The 18,077-nt window shown below is 41.9% G+C and overlaps 1 pseudogene; it reads right to left on the bottom strand.

The window, feature by feature from the left end:
* Positions 1-9,005: 9,005 nt before the first annotated feature.
* LOC143715136 (5S ribosomal RNA) lies at positions 9,006-9,122 on the bottom strand (annotated as a pseudogene).
* Positions 9,123-18,077: the final 8,955 nt, after the last annotated feature.

Raw genomic sequence — 18,077 nt, 5'->3', positions numbered from 1 at the left:
TTCTCTATTTTTACATTTGGGCTTATAAACTATATGTAATGGAGATGGAACACTATGTGTTTGGTATCTATGGATGCAGAAGACCCTAAGCTAACATAGGCACGCATGTAATATGTTTATAAAGGAAGTATGAGTGAAAATGTACAATAAACTAGAGAATTTCAAAAACGGAAATTCGATTTTTGGCATTTATTTCTGAAAATCACACATCACACAACAATAGTGAACAGTTTTTGAACAAAAAATATATTTGTCAAAGCCTTTGCTTGACAGACATGTGTAATTGTTAAATAAAATGCGTAAAGAACAATGAAAATTTTAACTTTATTTACAAATAGTCCCAGGCGTTTTTCTTAGGAATGCTTAGAATTTTCTAAGCAATGCTTTCTCCTCGTCACTCTCCAGTAATTGTTCCAGAGCCTGTTCCACCGTAAATCGTTTACTGCTTGCCATCATAAAAGTGCTAAAACAATAAATAATGCAATAATTGTATGTGTATATATAAATATATTATAATTGTTCTGTCTCTCTCTCATATCTCTGTGCGCTCTCAGTCCATAAAGCCTTGTTTATACTCGACAGCGCGTCCGTTCGCTTTCTGCCATCTCTGCCACTCAACGCTGTTTGAGTTGGCTACAGAGTCCTCCGATTTGCTAGAATACGTCATGGTAACCTTCCTCTGATTGGGTAAGAAAAATATTCCTTCATCGGCAATTTTTCCATTGGTTGTTGCTCGTGAATCTGCCAAACAACATCGATTTCATTGGTCTTTGACGTAGTGGTATTGCGCAACAAGGAAGTGTGTATACAAGCCGGGTAAGTTTGTTATCACTGTTTTCAGCGGAATCTGAGGAAGACGGCAAAAAGACTGCACCTCTCTATCATTGATAGTTTTTAAGATAATTACACATTTGTAAAAGTATGCCATTTTGGGCGGTACCGCCCAATCCGTCCCCAGAGGGTTAAACTGCAACATTACACACTAAGTAAGATAGAAAAGCAAAATCCATTCAACCACCCTTTTTAATACCTCCCTTCCGCAACAGTCTCTTTTTTTCCTATTGTCATATTCAGATTGTAGCCATGTTTTTACTGCATTCATGGCTCATGCATCCAGGGGATTCACTTAGTTGCAGTGTGGCCCTCCGAGTCATAGGTTTTGTGTCGTCTCCCACGGCCTTGTGGCATATCATTGCCTTGTCCTTTGTGCCTATCACTGGCAGTATGGTCCTTCAGAGCTTAGGTTTTTGTGTGGCAGTGTTTTTGTTTCTGTGTGGCATTAGTAGCCTTGTGGCTCAGCTGGGCCTTGTCTTTGTGTGGGTCTTCAAGGCCTTGTGGCATATCGTGCCTTGTCTATATATAAAAAAATGGCCATTTGGTCTCGTGGTCCTTGCGGCCTTGGTTCCATGTGGCCTTGTCCTGTCTACCTCGTTTTCTGTGTGGCATTAGAGGTCGTTGTGTTTGCTGATTGCTGGCCTTGTCTCTGTGGTATAGCAAGGCATTGTGGCCCAACGTGGCACTGCTCTGTGTGGCCAATAGAGCCTGGCCCAAGGTGGCCTGATTCTGTGTGGCCAAGGTGGCCTGGCTCTGTGTGGTCCATCGCGGCCTTGTCTATGTGTGGTCTGTTACAGCCTTGTTCCGTGTGGTCAGTAGTGGCCTGGTTCTGTGTGGTCCAAGGTGGCCTGGCTCTGTGTGGTTTATCGCAGCCTTGTCTCTGTATGGTCTATAGTGGCCTTGTCTCTGTATGGTCTATAATGGCCCGGCTCTGTGTGGTCCATCACGGCCTTGTCACTGTCGCTTGGGATGAAAACGTCAGCAATGGATAAATGTTCAAATGTAAATACTGCATAATACACGTCTTCACATCATACCTTACAGGTTCACTGGTTGCTCTCGGCCAATCAGATTCGAGAACCTGAACTGTTGTGTACTTTTTTTTTTTTTTTGGACATTGAGCTAAGCATATTTTGGGTTCCAAAAATGACAGGAAAAATATTTTGTCATCAACATATGTACAGACAGTACTGTATGTTCTCTGTAGAGCTCTTTAACTCAATTTCTGGTTGTATAAGAGTCTTATTATAAGTTACATACGCTATTAACAATTTAAAATAAAAAATAAAAATTCTATAGCCTAAATTCCTAAATTAAATATAGCCTAAAGCCTTCTAAAATAAATTCTATTCTTTAGTGGTTCAGGTGTTATATTATCTGAACCACAGCTATTTGCTTTTATTTTTTGAAATTACACTTAAAAAATTATACACCTTATATGCTAATTACAACTGCAAAAGACTGTAAACGTATTGAAATATTCAGACGTATCATCATTAACTATAGACCCCACTCTTGGGAATTCAAGGTTAGAATACAGTTAAATAAATATTTCAGTTCAGACACATAGTTCAATTCCATAACCTTGACCCCGACAGTTCTTCACAGGTGGTTGAATGACTTCATCCTCAGATTCACTATTATTTATGAAACCATCATTTTGTTTGCAAGTACATACAAACTCTTGGACATCTCCATCTTCATCTTTAACTGCAGCTGGTATAGGTGGTTGTACCTGTGCACATCCCTCAAATGCTCTTCCAGTTGAAAGTGTGTGCTGGCGCGTTTTGGCTTCTGCTCCTCTCTCCTTCTCCTCTCTCCCGTTTGTTTTTATTATTTTATTGTTACATTGTTATTGATGAGTATTATTATTCATTTTAAGTATGCGAAGAATGCCTATTTTATCGTGATGTGGAATTACGCTTCACCCATTGGATTACTGATTTTATGATGTGGAATTACGTTTCACCCATTGGATTACAGCCTCTTCTGCTGTCCTTCCAAGGATTTGCACCACTCTGAGGTCTCGGCTGGTGTGGACTCCTCCAACATGGCCTTAAGGTACACCCCATACAGAAATGTAATATATGTCAATATATGTAAATTACATACAATATAATGTCAGTGCCCATGTATGTCTGCTGCCTATATGAGAATATATGCAAAATTCATATATATAAAACACATAGACATATATGAAACATATATTTCAAAGTATAGTAAAAATGGCCGTTTTCATGTAAGTGCCATATATTTTCCAGTATATGCACATAAATGTTAAATATATGTAAGACGCATATATGTACAGTATATATGCATATATGTACTTATTTCAATGCATCAGTATTACATGCATGTGTGTTTACATACATTTATTAAATATGTGGGAAACAAATATGTACAGTATGTCACATATTTATACTTAATGTTGTCCATATATGCGAGAAACCAATACTATACTGTAATATATGCAGATATATGGTATCATATATGCACGAACTCAAATATTTTCTTCACATGTTTGGACACATAAATGTTCATTTATGTTGCAGGCATATATTGTGTTCTCAGATAAGTCAAATATATGTATAGATATATGTCATGCTATTTAAAATATAAGTACATATATGGCCATATATTACATTTTTGTATGTGACTGCTCACCAACTGTCGAATGTTCCATGCTAACATAAGATACCGTTCCATGAACGTTATGCTAACCTTAAGATAACGTTCCATGAACGTTATGCTAACCTCAAGATAACATTCCATGAACGTTATGCTAACCTTAATGGAACGTTCCAACAACGTTTTGCTAACATAAGATACCGTTCCATGAACGTTACGCTAACCTTAAGAATGTTTCAGCAATGGTGTGCTAATGTTCCAGCAACATTATGCAAACTTTAAAATAATGTTCCAGCAACGTTATGCTAACGTTCCAGCAACGTTATGCTATCCTTAAGATAACGTTCCAGTAACATTATGCTAACGTTCCAACAATGTTTTGCTAACATTAAGATACTGTTCCAGCAACGTTATGCAAACTTTAAAATAATGTTCCAGCAACGTTATGCTAACGTTCCAGCAACGTTATGCTATCCTTAAGATAACGTTCCAGCAACATTATGCTAACGTTCCGACAAAGTTTTGCTAACATTAAGATACTGTTCCAGCAATGTAATGCTAACCTTAAGATCACGTTCCAGCAACATTATGCTAACGTTCCGGCAACGTTTTGGTAACATTAAGATACCGTTCCAGCCACGTTAAGCAAACTGGACATTTCAACGATTTTAGAACATTTTAAACCAACGTTCCCAGAACATAATTTTGTTAGCTGGGTAGGATCAGGGGCGGACTTTACCATTAGGCAAAGGTCAGCAATTGCCTTGGGCCCCGAGCTACCTAGGACCCCCAAAGTGCCCCATTAAATTATGCTTCAGTTTTTTGTTTTTTTTACTTTTCGCAAATTATATATTTCTAAAAAACTCCATTTGTGAAAAATGGCATCAAATCATTAGTGTCGCAGACAGGAGGGGGCCCCCCACCTCACTACTTCGGACTATTCCATTATCTCACTTTCTGCGTATCTGCGAAAGTGACAAGGCTGTAATGCGCCAAAAAACTGACAGAGAAAAAGAAGTGATTGACAGACAGTGTACAGCAGTGTTAAGGCCTGTTCACATTTCGCGTCTTTTGTGCGCTCAAGTTCGTTATTTCAAATGAAGGCACGCGGTATGCGCGCTCATAATGGAAGCGACGCGATCGCGGTGCAACGCGCACGTTTTTTCCAAGCGCGTCCGCGCCGCATCGAGATAAAAACATCTCAACTTTTCAGAATGCCGCAAGCGTTTTCCTTGCTGTAACGGAAAAGTTGAGATGTTTTTATCTCGATGTGGCGCGGACGCGCTTGGAAAAAATGGCCGCGTCGCACCGAGACCGCGTCGCTACCATTATGAGCGCGCAAAAGACACAATATGTGAACAGGCGGCTACTCATTCCGGGTCTCGCGAGCCTAATGCGGCTCGCCAAGCTTTATTTGTTGCTCGCATGGCGGTAAATAATGCAGTGATATATGATCATGCAGTCACTACAGATATTTCATAAAAACATTAAAAACAAGTAGGGCTGTAACATAACCCCATTAAAAACTCAAAGTGTCAGCTCTATTACAAATAAGTTTGATCGGATTGAAAGGGGTTGTTTATCGAGAGAACATGTAAACACTTGATCGATTGAAAACCGAAACTGAAAGGACGACGTATGACGCGCTGAACGAGCTGTTCTCCTGATGAATAAAGTGTCATAGCTAAATGAGTGTCCTGCCATTCTATAATTCTCCTTTCACTCAGCATCTGTGAAGTGGAGCAGGATAACGTCCTTGTTTCAGATTCTCATCCACAGACGACTGGTTTTGGGCATTGGGCACGTCACAACGGTTCATTCATGAACTCCATATTATGACTAGAATTGGATAAATATTAAGTCTGCTGTTTAAAAGAAATAAAGAACCAATGCAGGAGAATGGTTATCAAGCAACAACAGTGGGAAACTCTGTATATTTGTAAAGTGTGCTCATGTCAAGAAATCTATTCCGATTTGAATCTTTTGACTTATAAACGTGCACATCAACCCGATATTTAGCATTCATGTACACTTCAATAGATTAACTTTACCTGCCTATCCACCATTCAGTCGGTACATTTTTTTTTTCGTTCTCTTTTAAAGATCGGATGGGGGGCCCCATACTACCTTCGCCTTGGGCCCCCAATTTGCTAAATCCGCCACTGCTTAGGATCAATATAACTCAAATGAGATTGAATTACTGTGAAAAGAACCGAATTTATATGCATTTATATTCATTATTAATATGTAACCCCGTATCAACTATTCGTCCACCGATAAATTGAGATAAGGGTATTTTTTTATTGATTCTGGACAGAATATTATCCCGTGGCCTACGGTAAAAATATCATAAGATTATGATCACTGATTATGAGCAAGGTAACAAAATCTACAGTTTAAGGCAGTAACTTGCAAGCACACAACACAAGATACTTGTATGTAAATGCTCTAATACTTGTATGCTCTAATACACACAAACTAATCTAATGAAAACACACAAACATTCATTCAAACAGTGATTGAAAGGGGGTGATGTTAACGGAGTATGAATGGAGTCCCAAATGTCTAGCGTTAGACACTATTTCTGGACCGCAACCTGAGAGAATCAATACACTAGCAATTCAACCTTTGTTCGTTTGCTTATAGGACTTGCACAAGTTCAGCAAGAATTAGGAGATTGTGTACTTGCATTTGGATGCTCCAGTGAGCGTGTGCGTTCCCTTCTGTGACGAAGATGCTGGAGGGAACCTCTTCGGCGCTGATTGGCTGGCAGTCGGTCGATAATGCGTTCTGAGGGACAGCACTCGATGGTGAATTGTTGGTTGGCTTTGCCGAGTGGCGTTTCGTTTGCCGGTTTCCTGGATTACGGGTTGCTATGCAACCAAGTTTCCTCTGAGTCTGGAGGAGTTGCAGGATAGGCTCTGAGAGGGTTTTCTTTTACGAAGTTCAACGAAGGCCCTTTTTAGAAGAGTTGATGAGTTTCGAGTGAGGTCTTGGTGGTTTGAAAAGCATGTAAGCGTTCACGCTAGACGATGGAAAGGTCTTCACAAAACAAAGCAAGAGCAAAAGTCACTGCAAAAGCAAGGCAAAAAGCAAAGTAGAGCTGCTTGTCATTGGGTTATAAGCGTGTCCATCCGACACGTCCTTCTGAGTGTGTCAGCCAATCAGATATTGTCTTGGGCGGGACCTACGCCCAGTTCTCCGGTTCTTGCATGTAATTAGCATAATGTCCACATGATCGTGTGTGCTCAGTTAAAGTTAAATGCTTTAATAAGCCAACTTTATAGTTGAAATATGGTGCATCCTACAAAAATCTACTTTATATCAAACTTCTAGAAATCGTTTACCCATGAAGTAGGTACCAAATAACATATTTCCCATAGTTGAGGTAGGAGTTAATAAGGATTTAACTGTGATAAATGTTTAACACACAGAACGAACTTGGGTAATATAAAGCATACATAATACAAAGGATATAGATATTTGAGGCAACTTATGGTGATTAGTTCTTATAACTGAGGTAGAAACACCTAAGAAATAGGCTGTAATCCATGTTAGACACACAAAGAGAACTCCACAGATTATATAAAGCATACATGATACATAAGATATATGGGAGGTAAATACTGGTGATTAATTCAGCTTATTGGAAGCAATTTTGAGACCGTTGCTTGTTAGAAACCACGAGTGGGATAATTTCAGTCTCTGGTTTTTGGAGACAAAAGTCTCTGGAATTTACAGCTGCAGAGAAGAGGAGTCCCTTGTTTAAGGTCTGTGGGATTCCGGGCCATGGGAATGCCTTAGCACCCTTCGTTTCCTAATAAGCATGTGGATTTATGCATTGGGGTCACCACAGGGTTTCTTGGTCATTTGGTCTTAAGTTTTTGGAACAAAGAGAAATCTTTTTCTGCTGTCCTGGCATCGCTGGTGTGAGATTAGACAGGCACTGGAAGGGAAAGGGGGGTACCATCTCCTTTAGCCTTCTTGGCACCACGACTGTATTTTATGACTTACTAATGGTTTGATGGGGAATCGTTCTGAACTGTGGAATGTGGTGTTGTGTTCATTAAAGGGCCTGTTCACAGATAATCCTACATCACGATCATCGAGATCATCAAGGATGTCAGCTAGCATGGCTGCACCCACATGCACGGGCTCAAGCAGAAGCGGCACGAACTCGTGTATTGTTTGTAAAGAAAGAGAATGCAATCAAACTGCATAAGATAAAATTAGAAATCAGCCATAAACTGGACACGGCCAAATTGGAAGCAGATTTGGAGGTCCTCCAACATGAAAAGGAACAAGCCGGCCCAGGCAGAGGTACTAGAAGCAGCGATAGCAGCAATTGAGGAAAGTGTTTCCAGTGTTAGCTTCTCTGTGTCTTCACATAGCAAAGTGGAGCGCACCAAAGACTATGTTGAAACACAAAGTGGGGTGGACGGAATTTTGTAGGAATTTCTCCCATCTAGCGGTGAAATTGTATTTTGCATTCAAACAAATTGTGCTCTCCAGCGTCTCGCTTTTTCAAATGCGTGCTGCATCTACGGTAGCTGTTATGTACCAAAAAGCTTTGACAAACAATGCAAGAACAATCATATGCTATTAAAATATATTCTTATCGAATTTCTAGGTTACAAAAAGTAAACTTACAAACCTTGTTTTTAGCGCCTTCTCTACTTTACTCAATAGCTGCTATTCATCAAAGAGCCTGTTTACTTTTAACTATAAATGTTCTACTGTCTATATAATAAACTACACAACCATGCAATGAAAAAAAGCATGTACAGTACTTTCACTGCTCTGCTCCTCCGTTTCTGCTGCTTTCAGTTATGTGACGCTGGCTCTGAACGAAAGCGCGTTGTGGAAACGCGTTGGCCTAAAGGAATATGGTATCTGATTTCGGTGTTGTGCATCGTCTTCCCACATTGCAAGCAATTGCAAAGCTTCTGTGCAGTGTACAGAATGTGATAGTGAGGACCACACCACTGCCCTTCACCCAGGACCAGCACCATGGGTCTCCAAAATCTCAACCTCTTCAGAGCATGGCGGGGAGGAAGAACGTTCATCACCTTCTGTGAACAGTGTCTGTACTAAGGTCTGTGGGGAAGGTTCGTCAGACAAATCTTGTTCTAAGATATGCTTAGTTAGAGTGTTTCCTAATGGCAGTCCAGAAGCTACTGTCAAAATGTATGCAATGCTCGATGACCAGAGCAACAGGTCACTAGTAAGATCAGAGTTTTTTCGAGCTTTACATGAACTGCTCAATTCCAGATGCCGGGCCAGAACCCTACAATATCTTGTGGACTGGGAGGGGTACGGTCCACAGGAGTGGTCTTGGGTCAACTCAGAGAACATTCTGGACCCTTCACTCATTGCTGATTTCCATGGGGCCCACCCGGAGAAACGGGTCCCTAGTCCCCGTGGAAGACCTCAGCGTTGATTACCTCCTCGCGTCAGGAGCCGCTCGCAAGGTGGGGGCTCTGTCACAAATCCAGCCTCTGTGGCAAAAGTTGAGCGCCCCCTGCTGGCCTCACTAACACCTCTTCCAGCAGCAACCTGGTTTTCTCAGGAGGTCTCCCATCCAGGTACTAACCAGGCTCAGCCCTGCTTAGCTTCAGTGGGCAACCAGTCTTGGGCTACAGGGTGATATGGCTGCTGGCCCATGGACTGTTTAACTAGCACTCTCCCAAACCATCATTGCGAAGTTTTGTTGTGCTGTGGCTACATCTCTAGGCGTATTTCCCTGTTTATGACTTCCCCGTGTACGACCCTGGACTGTTTACCTTGTTACGATTCTCTCCTGCCTGCCTACTTACCTGCGCCCTGTCTTCCTAGATTGCCTGGTTTGTAATTACGTCTCAAATCTGCCTGATACATCCCTGTCGCTGTTGACCGAACCCTGACTGTTTGTTATACGACTTTCTCTTTTAATAAAGCTGCAAATGGATTCCAACTCTGTTGACTCAGTGTTACAGAATTGTGTCATCAAACATGCTTGCTCTAGTTGGATGTTGGAAAACTTTATAAACAGAGTAGAATGATACCACATTTATACCTGGCATTAACATCCATTTTTCATTGAATCAGAAGTGGTTAGCGTTAAATAGAGGTGTAAATGGGGGTCTAAATCCTTTTGTGATTAGTTCACTGAAACCACATATGGAGGTAGTCAGAAATGTGACCACAATGCATGTATAGTGTAAAGCCAACAAATCAGAAGTCATTAATTTCCAATGGAGAGTAGTATGGAAGTTGCATGGATTTCTGATCATAATTTCAAATTCAATTTGAGCCTTGAGTGCTTTGAAATATTTTAACTTGTCTGGCTAGATCCTATGCAACAATAGTATTTGTGTGCTGCACTTTGGCTCTCCAGCAAAACTGATGAACAGTGTGATATAAAAAGAGTGTCTTGATGAAATCTGAATGTTAATGGTCACAGAAGATCCATATAATTTGCATAGTATATAATTAAAGGTGAAAATGGTAATGCATCTCGACTGACCACTGATCGGATCACTGAAAATGCATCTTAATGAAGAAAAATACTCAGAGGGTAACAATAGTTAAAATGGCAAGTTACTGCATCAAACATCGGCTTACACTAATGATACATCAAGAAAATGTCTGAAAATGTGTTTCTGTATGTTGATGTAATGCGCCAGTGAGAATGACAGATTTAGGTGAATGACACGTTTGCCTCGTACTAAGTCCTATGCTCTCAAATTACACATGCTTCTGAGGGGAATCTCTTACAATCCCCCAAATAACCTAGATACCTGACATTGAAGAAGCTCTGTCTCGGCTGATGAAATCCTTTGTAATGTTTCAAGTCAACATTGATGGCTATATTTTTGCAAAGCAGCACTGAAATTGTAAACTCGAATTCCCCTTCAAGGAAAACATGTCTGTCTGCCATTCTAGCCTCCTTGTCTTTGAAGCTGTAGATTATTAGCCAAGTTCATTTACATTTAAAGAATGTGTCATGAAAATTTAGTAGTTTGATGTAGTAACTGGAATAAAGCAGTAAACCATTGAAAGCATCTTGCAACACGTCCGTCACTTCCAAATCACTTTGGAAGGGGACATCAGGGTAGATAAATCTTTGTCTGTTAGTAGTGCACAGGTCACAACCCTGTACGAGCTTTCGCTCTCCGTCTCTAAATCTCTCTACCACCTCCATTGTTAGGATGTTGTGTGTCTCCTCTAGATGAGACAATCAAATGAACTGCACTTGGGAATGGTAATGCCTTCATCCTGATGAGTTGTGACACCACCTGATGCCCTCACAGCAGTACAGAGAGAAAAGGAAAGAGGAAACGTGTACGAGAGAGGGGGGGGGGGGGGGGGGGGGGGTTGTGGAACTGCTTGGCTTTCTGGATCAAAGCACAATAAATGCAGATGGGATGGGAATCAAACCAAATTAACACCAAGAACAGAAAGAACACTCCCAGGAACAGAGATTAGAATCCCACTTTGCTGTAGGCTTCTGCCTCTCCATCTATGAACATAATGTGAGCAATGTGCATTCATTTTTCTCTTTCAACACCGACACCCAAATTTAGGATTAACATTCAAGGATGAATTCACTAAATAGCTGTGCAACTTTTGCACAAACCCCTGTGTTTTATTCACTAATCATGCTGCAGTTAAGCAACATATTTGAATTAAGTAATTGTCATTCTTTGCAGCAAAAAAACATGCCTCTTAATCTATGTACATTAGGCAAATTAGGCTCGTTCTTTAATTGAAGTGGCAAACGAGAGGCAGAAATTAGTTTGTTATTCATAATTTTAAAATACTTTATGGCTATACATTTAAAACAATCTATTATACTAGACCCCAAAATGAAAGTTAAACACATTAAAATTTTTGGAAACAAAATATATAAATACAGGTAGGCTAACACAACTGCTTACAGTTTGTCTGTGGTGTTAATATGAAAGACTGTAACACAGACATATTTATCACTAACGATTTTCACAAGTCTTTTCTAAAAGGAAGGCTATACCATTGTGATAGTTTCAAGGTCAGGAGACATTTTGGAAATACTAAAAGATTTATATTCAAATCAAATCTACAAGCTATTATATTAACACCACAGATGCTAATATGGTGTAACATACAATTGTCAAAAAAAATGTTTATCTGTTTTACATGACACAAATTCAAAGAGTGTAATTTCCCACACAATGTCATGCTGACACAATGTTTAAAAAAAAAACATCTGAACAAGAGGCAGCACAACTTAAGAAAATATGTTTTAGATTAAGATATTGACAGATAGTCACTATCAGATAGTCAGAGAGTTAAACAGATAGTGTGTATGTGTTTTTATTTTTAGTTTAATTACCATGCAAAAACTATTCAATTCAGCACTAATTCATTGGGCTTGTACTGTTACGAGACTAGCATAATTCTATTTGTGAACTGGGCGCTAAAACAAAACAGACAGAGTGGCCAAATAAACAGTGCTATCATTGGGCTATATTACATTTGAAGTGCCCTTAGATGATAAGTAAAAATGCTGATAGCCATTTTGATTGATAGCAGTGTTATGTGGCCTGAGGATTTCGAGATGTGCACTCTTTCAAGTGTAAAAAATGGCCCTAAAACTTGAGATGACATGAATGCTTTAGCATCTAATGAGAGTACAGCGAGGGGGAGAAACAGGACCTGCCTAATCTGATTTATGCTCACAGTCACAATCTGTCTGTTCACATAAAATTGAGGCAAAGTGTTGATCTTGTTTCCTTATTGCCCCTTTGGTCTGATCTGTACAAGCTTACCTAATATTTTCTTCCTAATTATTACAATAGAATCCATTGTTTTAAGTGTTACAATTAAAAAAAAACACACACACACACACACACACACACACACACACACACACACACACATATATATATATATATATATATATATATATATCTGAGAAAAAAGTTTTAAAAATTCTGCCGAAAGACCTTTAAAACAATTGGTTAAACAGTAGCCTACTGCATGATTATCTCAAATTCTCTGTGATAAAGCTTCCAGTAGTCCTGATAATGTTCAAGTAATTAAGGAGCTAATTTTAATTTAAGATGAGAATGTTTGTCACGATCTCCATTCACCAGTCCAGTCACCCTTAGCATACTACATTTCCCAGAATCCCTCCTGGCTCACACCTGCTCACACTCCACAATCACAACACCTGTCTGCGATTACCCTCATCAGTACCTCTCTAAAAAAGCTAGCAACACACACACACACACACAGGCCTTTTCTGGTCACGTCGTTCCTAACCTGGGGTGCGTTTCCCAAAGCTAGTGATGGGCAGATCGAGGCTTCGTGAAGCAATGAAACAGTTGAACCAAATGGTCCATATTGTTTCGATGTTTCGAATCAATCCGACACCCGTCTCAACGGTGACACCTAGTGGTCACTTGCAGGTGTTGATCTGAAACAACCTTGACGAGCCATGAAAATTTGTTGTTTTTTTATTATTGTACTTTTCCAATATGTGAATCTTGTAACCTATAGGCTCCTCGCTGTGCATAATGTTATTTTGGTCCTGCAAAATGAATATTAATAAAATAAATCAAGCCACAATGTCTGACTATTTTACATATTTTTATTCAAAAATATTAATTTCTCTGCTGTGGAAGGACTTAGCCTACTTCTTTTTTTTACAGATAATTTCTCCAGCCTTTGACATACAAATGAGGAAAGATTACTGCTCTCTCTTTCCAGTAAGTTAGAGGATCATGAGTTCTGAGCAAATACGCATCGTTGATGTATTTTTTCACTTCCACTGTGGCATCAGCTGTAGCATTGTGTATCATCTGGGTTTGATGGATACGAGTATCAAAAAGTTCCCATAAACTGTCCTGTGTTTCTACTGGTGTTGATGTTGATGGTGATGGTGATGTTGATGGTGATGGATACATCTATGCATACCTTGCTTAGATGGCCCAGCAGTGTCAGTAGCAGGCCTAGGTACAGGGGGAATGCCATCCTCTGCACCCTGCAAAATGGCAGGATGATTGCTCCTCAAATGGCGCATCATGGATGATATATTGTTGCAGTAGGCGAGCTGCCGATCACAATACACACATCTCACTTTATTTGGGGTTTCTAAATGGAAATGCTCCCACACCACAGATGTACGGCATCTCTTCTGGGGAGCCTCCATTTTATCTATCTATCCAAATCTATCTAGATATGTATCTCTAATCTATCTATGTAATTAGAAATATGTATCTACAATCTATCTATGTATTTAGATATGTATATATAATATGTATCTATAATCTATATATGTATTTAGATATGTATCTATAATCTATTTATCTATAATCTAGCTATGTATTTAGATATGTATCTATAAATGTATCTACAATCTATGTATTTATATATGTAGCCTATCTTTAATCTATCTATATATGTATCTATATATTAATCTAGCTGTCTATATATATTTATATATATGTATCTATTAATGTGTCACTATATGTAGCCTATACTCTGTGTCTCTAGCCTATCAGTCAATGTGTTGTGTACATTTAAATGTAAGCCGAAATATAACTCGCACTATAAATGTTACTATATCACCAAAAATCAGCTATCTCAAAATCAAACTCCTCTCACAAAAACCCACGAGGTCAATATGCGTTGATTTCACTTTTATAGAGATGTGCGATTGTGTGGTCTGTTTCCGACCGTGTCAATCAAACGCTGATTCGGCGGATCACACCTGATGAAACATTAAGTGAACACTTCGAGGCTTCGTTTGGCCATAGTCACGTGACATGGGTGTTTTGAATCACGCTCGAATCAGTGTTTCGAAACATCTGCGCTTCAGGATCTCGCAAAGCTTCGGAACGACTGATTCGCGTCAGCCATCCCTACCCAAAGCCAACTATGGTCGCAAGTTCCGTCGTTACCAATAGAGTTCAATGGAAATTGCGATCATAGTTGGCCAACGATGCTTTTGGGAAACGCACCCCTGAACTACTTATCTGACTACCTACCGCTGAGACCCTTACTAGTGATGGTGAAATGAGGCTTCCTGAACCACTGAGACCTCGCATATGGGATCAATTTCCAGCCAAATGTATTGCGGCCACGGATCAAATATAATAAGCGTGAATAAAAAAATAGCAAGCATGAAAAAAAACTTTAAACACATTAAAAAATAGTTTTTACAAAACTTAAACTTGTTTTCATGCTTTCTTTAAAATGATGTTTTCCTTGGTTTTATTACTCTGTTCTTTGCGCTCTCTTTCATTTTCTGCTAATAATTTATTTTTTTTACGCTTGTGCTGTTTTTCTCTTCGCTCTTCTTTCCATGTTCTGCGCTTGCTCTTCCAAATGTTGCAGTTTGAGTTTCATGTAAATGAGGACGGGCTTAAGCGTCACCATTGGTCCACTAGTTCTAGATTGACAGCTCCTCCTCTAGCCAATCAAGCGAAGAGGGGAGTTCACGTCACTCCAATGCGACTCGCGCTACTGACGCTCTCTCGTACAGGGGAAGATAACCATCAGCTCAGCTGGCAAAAATCGTCTCTGGTTACGTATGTAACCCTAGTTCCCTGAAGGGAACGAGACGCTGCGTGACAACGCTTTGGGAATGCCCCTGCGTGAGTGCGTCATGAAGCACGTATGAAATCAGTCCAATGGTGAGACGGAACGTCATGGGATCAATAAGCACCCCAAAACACAAGCGCGTCAGCTTCTGATAAGACTGAAGCAAGTGCTCACGGGCATGCTGGGAGTATGGCATAGACACGCAGCGTCTCGTTCCCTTCAGGGAACAAGGGTTACATAAGTAACCAGAGACGTTCCCTATCAGGGAACTCGAGCTGTGTGACAACGCTTTGGGAACGCTAATACCAACGTCGCCATACGAGCAAGTGTCCGTCGTGTGAAGTCAGAGCACACATTCGGACGAAAGCACCTGCACCCCTGGAGTGGAGCTGAAGTCGAGATGATAAAAGTTCACGAATGTGTGCGGTGAGGACCAGCCTAAGCATCACAAACATCCTGGATTGATACTCCTGACAGGATAGCCTTAGAGGCAGCCATACTCCTGGTTGAATGAGCCCGGACAGCCAAAGGAGAAGGCTGACCGGCAGACTCATAGGCAAGTGAGATGGCCTCGACCACTCACTTGCTCAACCTATGCTTAGATACTGGACAGCCCTTCTTAGGGGGTCCAAAGCAAACGAATAACTGTTCACTCTTTCTCCACAGGGCAGCTCTGTGGACGCAAGCATCTAGGGCCCTAACAGGGCAAAGCAGATTTAGTTTTTCTTGGTCCGACGTCAGAAATGGAGGAGGACAGAAAGCCTGAAGTACAATAGGGCTGACCACATTGGTTGGTACCTTGGGAACGTATTCCGGCCTAGGGAGGAGGAAAGCCTTCACCATGCCTGGTGCAAATTATATCTCCTTGCTTGGATATCTCCTATTCTTTTTAATGATGATATAGCCAGAAGAAAGATAGTTTTAAGAGTGAGGAATTTCTCCGAAACTTCTTCAATGGGCTCGAACGGTGCTAGAGAGAGACTTTCTAGAACAACCGCCAGGTCCCAGGTCGCACCCTCGTGCAAACTGCTGGCCTCAGCCTCAGAATGCCACGAAGGAAACGGGTTACAAGTGGGTGTCTCCCGAGAGAAGCACAACTCAAAGGGACGTGGTAAGAGGTAAGGCCGCCACATACACCTTCAGTGTGGAGTGGGATAACCCTGTGGAGAAACGCTCCTGAAGGAATTCCAGCACTGCACCCACCGGGCAGTTAACTGGGTCCAGCTGGTGTTCTCCACACCAAGAGGTGAACATTTTCCACCTCAAGGCATATAATTTCCTAGTGGCCGGAGCTCTGGAGTGGAGGATGGTCTCCACGACCTCAGTCGAGAGACCAGATTCTATGAGCTGGGCCCCCACAGAGGCCAAGACCACAACCTCCATAGATCTGGGCGGGGGTGAAGTATCGACCCGCTCGCCTGAGATGGAAGGTCCCTCCTCATCGGAATCTCCAGAGGAGAGCCGTCGAGGAGAGAAATTAGGTCCGCAAACCAAACTCAGGCCGGCCAGTACGGGCTACCAACAGTAGACTGACCCCGTCCCGGCGAACCCTCTCCAGAACTCCTGGGAGCAGAGCAATCGGGGGAAATGCATACAGGCGTGACCTTGGCCACTCCTGTACCATCGCGTCCAACCCCAGAGGGGCTGGAGGACTTAGGGAAAACCACAGTTGGCAGTGTGATGTTTCCCTGGATGCAAATAGGTCTACCTCAGCACGACCGAAATGTTTCCATAGGAGCTCCACCACCTCGGGGTGGAGTCTCCACTCCCCGGGCCTCAGCCCCTGCCTCGACAGGATGTCTGCCCCCTGATTCAAATACCCCGGGATATAAATCGCCCTCAGTGAAAGAAGCTTCCCCTGGGACCATAGAAGGATCTGGCGAGCCAGCTTGTATAACGGGCGCGAACGCAGACCCCCCTGATGGTTTATATAAGAGACCACCGATGTGTTGTCTGACCGGATAGGAACATGGTGACCTCTCAGGTCTGGGAGGAAGTGTTTCAGAGCCTGAAACACCGCCATCATTTCTAGACAATTTATGTGCCAATGAAGATGATGGTCCTGCCCCGGGCCGAGCGACCACTCATGATCGCCCCCAGCCTGTGAGAGAGGCGTCCGTCGTTAGTGTTACACGACGACACGGAGCCCCCAACACAGGACCTGGGGACAGGAACCAAGGTTCTTTCCACATAGCCAGAGGACGGAGACACCGTCGCGTGACCCTGATCTTGCGGAGCGGGTTTCCCCTCGGGGAGAACCCCTTGGTCCTGAGCCACCACTGCAGCGGTCTCATGTACAGCAGGCCGCAAGGTATAACGTTGGACGCTGCTGCCATCAGACCCAGAATCCTCTGATATTCTTTTAGGGTGAGTGACTGGCCTAGCTTTGCCTGTTTGACGGCTAAGAGAATCTATATGAGGAGGAGACAGACGTGCCTGCATCGTCGTCGAATCCCAAACCACGCCCAGAAAAGTGGTCCTCTGTACTGGAGAAAGCACACTCTTCTTGGCGTTGAGCCTCAACCCCAACTTTTTGATATGGGCGAGAACGACATCTCGATGCCGAATCGCCTGATGCTCCGATTGAGCCAGAATCAAGCAATCGTCGATATAGTTTAAAATGCGGATGCCCTGGAGTCACAGCGGAGCCAGAGCTGCATCCATACATTTCGTGACAGTTCGGGGAGACAATGCTAGGCCGAACGGAAGAACCCGATACTGGTACGCTTCGCCCCCGAAAGCGAACCTCAGGAACTTCCTGTGTTGTGGAAGGATGGAAATGTGGAAGTATGCGTCCTTTAGATCTATCGTGACAGACCAGTCCTCGGACCTGATCTGTGACACGATCTGCTTGAGAGTAAGCATTTTGAACTTAAGCTTCCCTACTGAGCGATTTAACAGGCGCAGATCTAAAATTGGACGCAACCCCCCATGCTTCTTTGAAACGATGAAATATCGGCTGTAATAACCCAACTCTCTGCTGGGAGGAAGAACTCGTTCTATAGCCTCCTTCAGCAGGAGAGTTTTCACCTCCTGTTCCATAACCA

The sequence above is a fragment of the Siphateles boraxobius genome, unplaced genomic scaffold (assembly GCF_051911475.1).
Source record: "Siphateles boraxobius isolate OS27281-9 unplaced genomic scaffold, OSU_SipBor_1 56, whole genome shotgun sequence".
Lineage (NCBI taxonomy): Eukaryota > Metazoa > Chordata > Actinopteri > Cypriniformes > Leuciscidae > Siphateles > Siphateles boraxobius.
Note: the sequence above shows the minus strand (reverse complement) of the source record. Positions and strands in the feature narration are given on the sequence as shown.